A 10,464-nucleotide genomic window follows, 5' to 3' on the forward strand; every position below is an offset into this window, starting at 1 on the left:
AAGCCGAAGGGCCTGAGTTCCATCCCTGGGGAATTTAGCAACTAGTGAGACCTTGTTTCTCAATCAATCAGTGTTGGGGTGTATCTCAGAGCAAGACCCCTGTGTTCAATCCCCAGTACCAGAAAAAGGGCCTAAGGCTATAGCTCAGTGGTAGAGGCCTCTAGATAAAATCCCTTGTACTGCAAAAATTAATTTTTATAAACTATCCATGTAGGCAGGCGTGGTGGTGCACACCTGTAATCCCAACACTCAGGAGTCTGAAACGGGGATCACCAGGGGCCAGCTTGGGCTACAGAGTAAGTTCAAGGGCAGGCTGAACTACATAGGAAGATCTTGTCTTAATAAATTAATTAATTAATTAAACTATATGCAGTCAGTTTGGACTTTTGAGCTTGCTTTTCTCCATTGTGTTTGTTTGGTTTTGGTTTTTTGAAACAAGGTGTTGCTCTGTAATTCAAGCTGGCCTTGAGCTCACTGTATAGCCCAGGCTAGCCTTGAACCCCTGGCAGTCCTCCAGCCTGAGCCTCCCAAATACTGGGATAACAAGCATGTGCCACCACGCCCAGCTCTTCATATTTTGTTCTGTGATTTTTTTTTTTTTTGGTACTGGGGATCGAACTCAGGATCTTGTGCTTGCAGGGCAAGCGCTGGAACCACTGAGCTAAATCCCTGTCCCTGTTCTATAATTTTTGACACTGCTCCATAGAGCTGTAATGTAAAATAATTTGACATCTGTATACAACTCTATTATTAAATACATCACAGTTTCGGTAGGCATCCTGTCATGGGTGGATTTGCTGTCAGTGTCCACAATACTAGGATGAGCCCAGGGCTGTGCGTGCACTCTACCACTGAGCTCTAATCCCAGCCCACATTGGTGAGTGCTTGGAATAGTTGCAGTTGTTTTGCAACTGTGAACAGTACTCCTAAAGGGCATGTTTTTTTTGTTTGTTTGTTTTTGTTTTGAGACAAGCTCTCACTATGTAGTTTAGGCTGGCCTCAAACTCACTATGTAGCCCAGGTTAGCCTTGAATTTGCCGAAATCCTCCTGCCTCGGCCTCCCGAGTGCTGGGATTACAGGAGAAAGCATTCTTATATATGCACTTGATATGTAGATTCTTAAACATGTAACATACATGTTAAAAGCACAAAGACTCAAGAAGATAGGAGGGACTAGAGTCCATGTCACAGGTGGGGGCAATGGGTTCTGGTGGGGAGGGTGGCGCTTGTCCCTCTAATAGGAAGGACAGATCGGCACAGTGGCACACATCTGTAGTTCCAGTTCTTGGGGGGCTGAAGCAGGAGGATCATTGCAAGTTTGAGCCAGCCTAGACTACATAGTGAGTTCAAGGCCAGCCTGAACTATGTAGTGAAACCTTGTCTCAAAAAAGCAAAAACAGGGCTGGGGATTTAGCTCAGTGGCACCAACCCTGTCTTGTAAGCGCAAGGTCCTGAGTTTGATACCTGGTACAGCCAAAATAATAATAAAAATAATAGGAAGGACGGGGAGGTTAGCTGCAGGTGTGCTGGGTTTGTGACAGGAAGTTAGGGGTTAGTAAAGATGACCTGGTCGCTCAGGGATGAGGTTCTCTCAGGTCAGTGCAAAGGAAGGGGAGAGGGACCTGAAGTATTTGCAGAAACCGATGGCCTTTGGGTTGGAACTGACAGAGGTGACAAGGACAGGAACAGGGTGAGTGACAGTGGGAGTGGAAATGACTTTGAGCTCAGCGTGGGATGGGGCTTTGTTTCCAGGAAGGCACTTGAGCAAGTCAGCTGGGAGAACTGCAGGCTGCAGGCAAGGGATGAAGTGTGTAAATTGGTGACACCAGAGCACCAGGCATGTTGGTGCACACCTGTAATCCCAGCACTCAGGAGGCTGAGGCAGGAGGATCGCCATGAGTTTAAGTCCAGCCCCGGAATACACAGTGAGACCCTGTCTTAAAAATTAATTAACCTTTTTAAATAAATGAATAAACATAATGTGTGACATTGGACATAGAGAAACCCAAACCCAGGCCACCAGCCAGCATTTCCTTAGAGCTCACAGCTCAAGTCCAGTGGACTCAAACCCATCACTTACTGCCCCAGTTCCATCAGTTCACTGAAACAGGATCCCATGGTCACCGGGCCTCTTCGCAATCTCACCTCATCCTCACCTCACCTCACCTCATTTCTGACCTGAACCCCTGGCTCCCCTGGCTCCAGTTTTGTGCAGGCTGTTTCCGGTCTGCTAAAGCTTGGAGCTGCTCCTCACTTTTGTTTTGCTTTATTTTTTTGAGACAGGATCTTATCAACTGACTTTGTAGCCCAGGCTGGCCTCAAACTCACAGTGACCCTCCTGGCTCAGCCTCCAGAGTGCTGGGATCACATCTGTGTGCTATCACATCTGGTTTTAGGTCCCTCCCCCAACTTTCCAGTACCGGGGATCAAACTCTGGACCTTGTGCTTGCAAGGCAAGCGACAGCACCCCTGAGCTAAATCCCCAGCCCCAATTAAGGGGCTTTTTAACACTGTGAACCGCCTTACATCCAGTCGTTTTAGAAGAGCGTTCTCACCAGAGGAGGGAGCGCGGGAGCTGTTTTGGAAGTGTTTTCACAAGCAAGAAGAGGTTTGTACATAAAAAGTTAATTTCAAAGATGTTATTAAAAATACAGAAAAGGCCAGGGATTTATCTCAATGGTTCTTCCACCTGCCTTGCAACCACAAGGACCCAAGTTCGACCCCTGGTACCAAAAAAAAAAAAAAAAATACAGAAAATTTCCCAGATGGCATTTCAGTGGCAAAATTTTTTTAGAACACAGTATGAACTACTAAAGAAAAAGACCAATGAATTGAACTTCATCAAAATTGAAAACTATTGGGCTGGGTGCATGCATATAAAAAGGCCCTGTCTCAAAAACCAAAACCAAAAATAAAATAGTGGCAAGGATAGAGAACTCTAGAACTTTCCTACAGTGCTGAGGGAAATGTAAATGTTCAAATACTTAAGTGTCTCTTGAAGTTTCTTAAAAAGTTAAACATGCACTTGTGGCTTGACCTAGCCATTCCACTTTTAGTTATCTAACCACAAGAGATGAATTTAAATCCATACAAAGATTTGTACAAAAGCAGGGGTTGGTGATGGACGCTTGTAATCCCTGCACTCTGGGAGGCTGAGGCAGGAGGATCATTAGTTTGAGCCCAGCCTGAGCAACACAGTGACTTGGATCCCATCTCAAAATAAAAAATAAAGACCACTGAGCTCTTTTTCACAGTGGCCGCTCTCACCCTGTAGAGTCTACTCCTTTTCCTACTTTAATTGGCCTTCACTCGCTCTACAGAGCATGTTTCTTCTCCTACTTTTTTTTTTTTTGGTACCAGGGATCAAACTTGGGACCTTGTGCTTGCGCGGCAGGCGCCAGAACCACTGAGCTAAATCCCCAGCCCTCTTTTCCTACCTTTAATAAATGTAAAAGCTCACTTAAAAAATAAAAAAAGGCTGGGATGTAGCTCAATGTGAAGGTCCTGGGTTCAATCCCCAGTACCAAAATAAAATAAATAACTGAATTAAAGATGTCTGTAGCAGCTTTATGTGTAATAGCCTCCCCCTTAAAAGCAAAACAAAACAGGAAAACCTCCCAATGTCTGTCAAAAAGCAGACCAGATAAATTGTGGGTGACCACAAAATGGCATACTGCTCAGTAGTCAATGGATTCGGGGGGTCGGGGCAGTACTAGGGATTGAACCTAGGCCCTTTGCCCTGAACTGCATCTCCACCCCTTTTTTTATATTTTTCTTGGAGACAGGGTCTTGTTAAATTGCTAAATTCCCCAGGCTGGGCCAACATTTGATCTTTCTTCCTGCCTCAGCCTCCCAGAATGCTGGGTTTAGATGTGTGCACCACCACACCTGGCTTAATGGATTCTTGATATATACGGCAATGGGGGGGTTGCTGAAGTAGTCACACTGAAAGAAGCCAGAGAATACATAGATCACATACTACACAGTTATACATGTAGAGAGAATGCAAGCTTGTAGTGGGGAGAAGGGACAGACATGGGGACCCTAAAGGGCCACAAGAGGACATTGGTGAGGGATGATGTATATGTTCATTGTCCTGGTGGTGGTGTTGGTTTCTTTACAGTTTAGATTCTTAAAGTTCGTAAAAATTTTTAAATTAATATTTCAAAATAAAATACAATTAATATTTCATCTGGGTGTTGTGGCATATTCCTATAATCAAGGCACTTGGGAGACTGAGGCAGGAGGATCGCTGTGAGTTTGAGGCCAGCTTGGAATACACAGGGAGACCTTGTCTCAAAAACTAAATGAATAGGGGCAACCCACTTTCCAGTCCCCTTTCTGTCTCTCTTAGACAGAAGCTGTCCTCTCAATAAATTTTTCCTACTCTTAACCTCTGCTGTTCCTAGAATTCATTCTTCAATTTTAGAAAACATGAACTCATGTTTTGGATATCTAGCAGGTTGGGAGTTATAATATCGCCCTTGTTTGGATTACTTTTGTTTATTTGGATACAATTTTTGGACTATTGTAGTACCCTGTATCATTTTGGATGTCTTCCCACCAAGATCACCAGACAGAGATCATATCAAGAATACTCATAGAGGGCCAGGGATTTAGCTCAGTGGTTCTGCTGCCTGCCTCACAAGTGCAAGGATACGAGTTCGATATCCAGTACCAAAAAAAAAAAAAAAGAATACTCATACACAAGGGGGTGGGGACTTAGCTCAGTGGTCCCACGTCTGTCTTGTAAGCCGAAGGTCCTGAGTTCCATCCCTGGTACCAGAAAAAATAAAAAAAAAGAAAAGAATACTCATACACAGAGACTAAAGTGGCCAAAAGTAAATGCAGGAAAATCTCAGGGGCAAACAACATACATTTGACTCCCTCTACTACTGGAAAAGGAAAATAGGAATCCACAGGACAAAAGATTGAAGATTGAAGAATCTCTACCCCATCATCAAAATGCTAATGTGGAAATTTATGGATATAAAACTGAACCCCGGAAGTATTTCCTGACCAACACCATTACTACACATAGTTTCAAACTCTGTTTAGGACTGCTAAATCTCAAAAATGCCCCAACTTGATGGGTCACTGTGTGAAAGAAATAAAACATTCAGCTTTATAGCTGAGACAGGAAGCTAAGCAGGGACAATTACACATGAAGTACCTAAAATAATAATTGATGCATATGTCTTTATTGCCTGCTGTTTTGTAAGTGTACCTTTACAACCTACTCTCCCTGGTGTGGGTGTGCATTGAGGGAGGGTGGGAGGCAAATACATAATATCTAGGAGAGGACCGGGGATTTAGCTCAGTGGTTCCCATCCCTGCCTTGCAAGCTCAAGGTCCCGAGTTCGATCCCCGTTACAAAAAAATCAAACAAACAATATCTAGGAGTGCTACTGTGGTCTACATGTTATGGTGTATCAAGGTTAGCTGCACATTGTTTGCCACTCTTCCTATGGAGAGGCAGAGTCTAACTCCTCTCCAGAGAATCAGGCTTGGCCTGAGAGACTTGATGAATCAATGGATTTTTTTTTTCCATTACCAGGAATTGAGCACCAGACCTTGCACCTGCCAGGCAGGCATGGTGTCCCTGAGCTAAATCCCCAGCCCAGGGATGTTTTTTAAAAAGCAGAAGAAGTGTAAATAAGGATTAAAATGATTAAAATAAATAATTGATAATGTGAAATAGGAAAAGGTCCAAAGGTGTAGGGGTGGTGGGAGGGGAAGGGGAAAGGAAAGAAGGGAAAGGAAAAATTACGAGAAAAGAAAAAAAAAAGGAAGTGATATCTACATAAATAGGAAAGGGTGGAGGGGGTGAAGGGCGCACAGGTAATGGGGAAAAAAATAAGAATCAAGATTCATCATGTAGAGGGACAAGTACCCAATAATAAATGTAAACGTATTGTATACCTAAAATGTACCAATAAAAGAATTTTTAAAGAAAAGGTAGAGGAAACTTGCTCTTGGAATCATCTTCCTGTCTCAGCCTCCCAAGCGCTGGGATTACAGGGGTGCATGATCATGCCCAGCCTCCAGCATTATTTTAAAAACAAAAACAAGGGCCGGGGATTTAGCTCAGTGGTTCTGCCACCTGCCTCAAAAGCACAAGGTCCCGAGTTTGATCCCTGGTACCAAAATAAAATAAAATAAAATAAAAAATCTTTATGAACTAAATTCAAATGGCATCAATTTTGCCAATTTCTATTTTTGGCCCTGAATTCATAAAACTGAAAAGAAATATTGATTATGATATATCCAAGTATACTGAGTTTATACAAATTTTGCTTTGATATCAGTTGAAATTGAAAGTATAAACATTGGAGAGATGTAAAGGAAAAATAATTATATTATTATTATTTATAGCATTGTCAAAATCTTTAGTGTCTTTATAATTGGAAGCATTTGAAAATGTCACAGCCAAACAAATCTACCTGCAAATATCAAACAACTAATTTTACCAGTGTACTATTTGCAAAGTATCTGAGACATGTGTGTGTGTTTTGTGGTACTAGGCATTGAACCCCAAGCCTTCACACTGAACTACATCCCTAGACCATTTTCTAATATTTTTTATTTTGAGACAGAGCCTCGCTAAGTCACTAAATTGCTCAAACTGGGCTAGAACTTGGACTTGGGATCCTCCTGCCTCAGCCTCCCACGGTCCTTGAAATCACAGGTGTGCATCATCACGCCTGGCTACCAGACTTTAAAAAATCACTGGGCTAGGCTTGGTGGTGCATTGTCTATAATGTCAGCTACTTGGGAAGCTGAGGCGGGAAGGCTGCAAGTTTGAGGCTAGCGTAAGTGAGTTGGCAAGACTGTATCTCAAAGGAGTATTTGTTTTTCAGTACCAGGGATCAAACTTGAGGACCTTGGGCTTACCAGGCAGGTGCGGCACCACTAAGCTACATCCCTGGCCTGCTCAAAGTAGTATTTTAAAAAGGGCTGAGGATGTAGCTCAGCTCTCCTTGGATTCAACTCTTAGTAGCATAAAAATTTAGAAAGGATGCCCTTGTTCTGTCCGCTAGACCTTCTGAGGTGTCTTCCTGTTTATGAATTGAGGCATCTTTCTGTTCACAATGACTCCCTGCTCACCATGACTTCTCTAATTCAGCCCTAAAATTCTAAGGTGAACTCAATCTCTTGGGTCTAAATCCAAAAGTCCCACAGCACGTGCCAGTCTGCAGCCTGGTTTCAAAGTCTACCTGTCAGGAGAGGGCATGAAAAGGGGCAAGGATGAATAACAGCCTCACGGTTCCGCAGTAATCCAAGGACATCGTGGTGTTATTGCTATGGTAACAATCACACACAATCACTTTGCATTTTGGGGCCTATACAATTAAGGCAATCTGAAAGGCTGTGGAGAGGCTTCTTGCTTCCTGGGAGTATATAAAATTACAAATCATGATGTGATTTGAATAATTATAGTTCATAGTATTTTTTTTTTTGAGATGTGGTTTCCCTATGTAGCCCAGGATGGCCTTGAACTCCTGGTGATTCTCCTGCCTCAGCCTCTTGAATGCTGCGATTACAGGCCTGCCCCACCACGCTTGCCATTTTATTCCCAATACCTTAAAATACACAATAACTCAGGACTGTGTGTCCTGTGTAGTGCATTACTGGAGGTGAAACTCTTTTTTTGGCAAATTCTCAGCTCTCTGGCTCTAAAGGGTCCTGAAGGTGGCTCTACCCACATAGGTGCCCCAGGCTCTGGTCATAGCTCTAGGTCCCTCCAGCCCAAGTGGCCTCTCATGTTCAGTTTCCTGCCTGAAAAGCACTGGCAGGCAAAGGATGATACACGGATTCTTGCAGAGGAGGAGGAGAGAAGGAAAAAAGAATGATAGCAAGCACTTGCATGACCATCCTGCAAAAGGGAGCTGAGAATGAGTCTTCCCAGGACCCTCTGGGATTGCGAAGGAAGCCAAGACTTCCTGCCTCCAGTCGCCTCTGGGACACCATGGTGAGTCTCTGGTCCTGGTGCTGTGCTGCCCAGGCAAAGAGCTGCCATGCACAGCTGCCAGCTAGGCGTTACCAAGCCAGGGGTGGTGCGGGGCTGAGCTGCTGCCTGGGCAGCCACATCCTTTGAGAGCAGGGGAAGCTCAGCTCCCACGGCTGGGGAGGCACCTTTGCCTTTAAATGAAGGACAATGACCTCCACAAGCAGCTCCCAAAATAACCCAGTGCTTTCAATGCCATTGGAAGCATCTGACATCAGGGGCCAGGAAGCAGATGCAGCTGGGGGTGGGGAGTCACCCTGCACACCTGACTCTTCACTCAGCTCCAGGGACAGCTGCCAGCCTCAAGGATGCTCATGGTCCCCAGCTATTTACTTTAAACATTGTCGGACCGGGGATTTAGCTCAGTGGTTCCGCTGCCTGCCCCAAAAGTGCAAGGACCCAAGTTCAATCCCCAGTACCAAAAAAAAAAAAAAAAAAGAATGTAAGACTTTAAACATTGTCACACTTAGCCAAGTGTGATGGCGTATGCCAGTGATCCTAGCATTCGGTAGGCTGAGGCAGGAGGAACTCCTGGAGTTCAAGGCCAGCCTGGGCTATATAGGAAGACCTTGTCTCAACAAGACAAGACAAAACAAAATAAAAAGTTTTCCAAAGTATTTCTTTTTCTTCCAGCTAAATTGTTTTGTTTTGGTCTCATTATACAGTCTAGGCTGGCCTTGAACTTGCTATGTATGTAACCTAGGTGGACCTCAAACTCTTGATCCTTCTGCCTCAGCTTCCTGAGTGCTGGATTATAGGCAAGTGCCACTCCACTCAGCTGCTAGAACTTATTTCATTGACAGGTAACGTGGACAGAAAAGTACACAAATAAAAAACAGAAGTACATGAATCACAAATAAAACTGTCTACGCAGCACGTAGATCAAGAAAGCAAACTTTTTTTTTTGGTACCGGGGATTGAACTCCGGTCCTTGCGCTTGCACAGCAGGTGGTGAAACCACTGAGCTAAATCCCCAGCCCAAGAAAGCAAACATTATCAGCACCCTGAAAACCCCTCCATCCCACTGTCCGGTTATTTTTCTGTTTCTTTGTTTTTGAGACAGAATCTTGCTATGTAGCCCAAGTAGGGCTTGAACTCACAGTGATCCTCCTGCCTCAGCCTCCTGGGTGCTGAAATTTCAGGCACGCACAGCTATGCTGGCTAGAGGTTTGCCAATGTTTGAAGTTTATATGGAAGGAAAAGCAGTGGGTTTTTTTGTGTCTAGCTTCCACTACCCCATAGGACATTTGTATGAGTCATTCATAACGTTGCGAGGAGTTTTGCTGTATTTTGCAGTGGCATACCGGATCCCGCTGTGAGCATGTACCGCAATTTCCCCATTTACATCAATGGACTTCTCGGTTGTCTCCCCATAACTGTTACAAATAGTTCTCTAAATATGTTTGTGCAGTTTGAGGGTGAACATATGTGCAGATTTCTGTAAGTCTATGCCTAGGAGTAGAATAGCTGGCCATAGGGTAGATAGAACTGTGGCCTTAGTAAATACTGTGGGTTTTTTTCTTATTGGTACTGGGAATGGAACTCGGGACCTTGCGTTTGCCAGGCAGGCATGGTGCCACTGACCTACATCCCAAGCTCAATACTGCATTTTTCAAACTGCTCACACAAGTTTACATTCCCGGGAGAAGAGAGTCTTGGTTGAGCCGCGTCCTTGGTTGGTTTGTTTTGTAGGGCTGGGATCAAACAGGGCTCCTACAGGCTGGGCAAGCGTTAGACCACTCTCACCCCCAAGTCATCAACTTTAATGTAGTCTAACTTCCTTTTTCCTCTATGATTTGTGTTTTTTGACTTGTTTAAGAAATTTGCGCCTGCCTTGCAACCGCAAGGTCCTGAGTTCAATCCCTGGTACTAAAAAAGGAAATCTGTGCTTATCCCAATGTCTTGAAGATATCCTCCAATATTTTCTTCTAAAAGATTCACTTAGAAGCCAGGCGTTATGGCGGATGACTGTCATCCCACTGTTCAGGAGGCTGAGGCAGGAGGATTTCCATGAGTTCAAGGCCAGCCTGGGCTACATAGTGAGTTCAAGGCCAGCCTGAACTGTACAGTGAGACCCTGTCTCAAAAAACAAACAGGCTGGGGATTTTGCTCAGTGGTTCTGCCACCTGCCTTGCAAGCACAAGGTCCCAAGTTCGATCCCCAGTACCAACAAACAAATAAACAGGAGCTGGGGATTTAGCTCAATGGTGCTGCACCTGCCTCGCAAGTGCGGGGCCCTTAGTTTGAGCCCTGGTACCAAAAACAAACAAAAAAACCTCAGTTCTACAATAATATACCCAGAATTGAATTGTTATATATCATGTGACATGTGGGTCTTGACTGTTTTGTTTTGAGACAGGGTCTCTCAGTTCAAGCTGGCCTTGAACTCACTAGAGCGCCCAGCCTGGCCTCCAATTCATAGTGATCCTCCTGCTTCAGCCTCCTGAGTACTGGAT

This window comes from Heterocephalus glaber, unplaced genomic scaffold, assembly GCF_053883595.1.
Source record: "Heterocephalus glaber isolate CG9 unplaced genomic scaffold, H.glaber_assembly_v1.0 deba00001689, whole genome shotgun sequence".
In the NCBI taxonomy this organism is placed as follows: Eukaryota; Metazoa; Chordata; class Mammalia; order Rodentia; family Bathyergidae; genus Heterocephalus; species Heterocephalus glaber.